Source organism: Pteropus vampyrus, unplaced genomic scaffold (genome assembly GCF_000151845.1).
Source record: "Pteropus vampyrus isolate Shadow unplaced genomic scaffold, Pvam_2.0 Scaffold73, whole genome shotgun sequence".
In the NCBI taxonomy this organism is placed as follows: domain Eukaryota; kingdom Metazoa; phylum Chordata; class Mammalia; order Chiroptera; family Pteropodidae; genus Pteropus; species Pteropus vampyrus.
This window is the reverse complement of record NW_011888854.1, coordinates 1335112-1338368: the sequence shown is the minus strand read 5'-3', so window position 1 is coordinate 1338368 and position 3257 is coordinate 1335112.

Here is a 3257-nt window from a genome sequence, read left to right as displayed (position 1 = left end):
CTCTCTCTCTCTCTCTCTCTCTCTCTCTCTCTCTCTCTCTCTCTCTCTCTTTCTTTTGATGCTGAGCCATTTCAATGCAATCATAGCTCCTTTTTCAGGAAGAGAGCTAAAATCTGGAATGAGAGGTTAAAAGATTTCTTCAAGACTGTTTTTAAGCAAGTTTAGGATGGATTACAGCGTTCCAGCTGACATCTTAGTTGAGAAAGGATTTCAGGACTTCGGCTTTCACTTGACAATGACCTGGTAATAAAACGATAAATAACATATTTGGTTTTGTTTTCTTCGGAACATTTCTATTTGCATTTTTTTCCAGTCAAGAAATTCACACTTTTTGTGATGTCTTACAGAAAAGCATGACCTCTGGTAAAAAGACTTGAATTTTCTCTCTAGGAATTTTCTCTTTCTCTACATATTTGTCTCTTCAAATATGTAGAACACTAGGATCTAGGAACTTCCCAAACACAGGACTATGCTTATTTGGCTTCTAAAAGTCTAATAGCCAATACGTAATTTGGGACCAAAATGCTGATAAAACTTCATGTTCCTCAGAATGTTTAGTGACCATCTTCTTTTCACTTTCGTTACTCAGTGAAAGTTATGTAGAGGTTTTACATCGTCTCTTTAGTGTGAATGGGGGTTACCTAAGAAGCGTCACATAGGTCCGGGGAACTAAAAGGGAGCCAGGAGGTCATGAATAAGCTTGTCTTCCACATATCCCACCCAGCATGTTTCTCCATGAACTTTTGAACTTCTCAGCTAGCCATGCCTGGGCCTCTCTCTTCCTCACCATGACAACCAGATTATCTACATTTTTTACTTTGAAAGGAGCCAACCCATTTTGCCAACCAGCATCCTACATTTGCATATTAAACCCAACCAATCCCAATTAACCTAACCAGCATCCTTCATTTACATAGAGAGGGCCAGATTGAGAATGACATACGTCACCATATGAGTCTTTATAAATTCTGCCTTTTTTGTTTTTTCTGGAGCACACCTCAAACCACTGAATCTTTGTGTCCTGTTTACAACCTCTGATACTCAAATAGATGCTTTTCATTTCTCTTTTAGTTTAAGCCTCTTTCTTGGTTTACACTTTTTGTATATTTTTTTCAAATTTCTCTCCATATTTTTTATGAAAACTACTCTTAAAAAGTACATATTCATATAGCAGTTAGAATATGAACTCTGAAATCATTTATACCTATATTGCATTACTGTGATGCCATTTGCTAAATAATAATCTAGTATAAATTTTTTGAGAACTGTAAGGGCCAATATGTATATCTATATAGTAAAAATAGTACTATGACCTGTAGGCAAGAATGACATAAGGATATAATTACAAAATTTATTCAAAATAGAAAGCATAGTACTTGGCATGTACTCAGCACCAAATGAGACAACTGCAGTAATAATAAAATGATTATTAACTTTATCAACACATTTAAAGACTTAAAATTATTTTTATTATTTCTCTAAACATTAATTACATTATTTCCTCTACCAAAGGTGACATTTTAAAATTGGCATAGTATATCTTTAATGAATTCAACTCCTTTAAAATTATGTTCTTCTTTTCATGGGTCTCCTTTATTCTGTCCTCAGATATTCAGAGCTCTCATGGTCTTTTTATTTTTCCCTTCTCCACTCCCTTTACTATGAAATATGCTCTTAAACTCATTTAATGTACCATATATCCCTAGTCATGCATTTTTAATGGACTATCCATTACAAAAAATATTTAAATTAAAAAAAAAACATATCTTTATAGAGATTGAAAGCAATTTTGCTTTGCTAAAAAAAAAAAAAAAAAAAAGGCACCAAAACACAGATAGGGTACAGTGTGCCTGATAATTAACATTTTTTATTGGAATATAAGTGCCTGATATTGATCTTTTGATAGTTTAGGCCTCCATTTCAAAATCCTCCATGTTGAATAAATACAATGCCAGCCACACAACTAGATAAAGGGACAGGCCATCCCAGCCATGAAGTTCCCCTTTATAGAAAGCCTTGGTGACCTATAACTGACCTCTTGAGTGACCCTTTGTTTCCATTCCCATGGCACTTTAATTCCTGCTCTTACGTTTTAGGCACTCTACCCTCAACCCCAATAGGGGAAGAACCCCAGGTCAGCTTAGTCTCTCCCTCTCCCTCCCCCTCCAATTCCTCCCTCCTCCATCCTCCTCCTCTCCTCAAGACTTTCTGCATGGCCCCAGGTGTGCTGTGTACCCTCCAGGACCTGTGAGTAATGACTCTTATCTTTTCAAAGCATCCTGATGGTTGTTGCCAAGGTGCATCCTGTCATCATAATAAGGACCCCAGGGCTGGTCTAGCCACATCATTGGCTCCAGTGGAGACGTGCCTGGGGGCACTTGCCACAGGTAGTAACATGGCCCCGGTAAGTGCCACCGGGCACTCCTAGCCAGTAGCATTTCGTGTAGGTCAATAGGCTGTGACCTACACGAAACAAAGAGTTACGCATTGATTTGAAGCCTTTAAATCACAGCAGGAAACAACTACTCAGCCTTCATATATATCACTGATGCCAAAGAATGTTAAATGTTTAAGAAAGCACATCCACCTTTTAAGAGAGTACACTAATTTAGTGTTATTATTATAGTACAATAAATAGTACTATCGTGACCCAAGAGATGCCTCCCTAACTACTTATTTCCAAAAAAAACACTCATTCTCAGAACATCTTGTTCATTTTTTAGGATTAAGACTATTATTTACAAAACTGCTGGGAAACAGACATCAATTTCTTTTGCACCTATTTAAGTTTGAATCTTTTTATTCTGCTCACCCCCTCAAACTGCAGTCGCACAAATATTTTGTTTATTTGCAGTTAAATGGAGACTGTGAAAGTATACATACATAATTCTAGGTTGTAATTATCAGAGGCAACTAAATTAAATCACAGCATATATTCAAACAAAACTGAAGAAAACAATAACCTCCTATAAAGGCTCCACGGGAATTTTCAGATCTGTGGTCACACAATCCCTAGAAATCCCCAAAATAATAAGTTGGTGAACTATATGCACTATTTTGTTGACCTTAACAGACATATTTAATCAAGTTGATGCTAGCTAAAAAGTGTTGCTCTGGCCTAAATTTACATTGATTCAGAGTGATAACAATACTAATACAAGGAAAAGTTAATGATTTTTTCTCTTAATAAATCCAATCCAATCAATATAATATTTTTAAACCTAAAGTCACTTGGGAGAAAAAGAGCAAACAGAGTG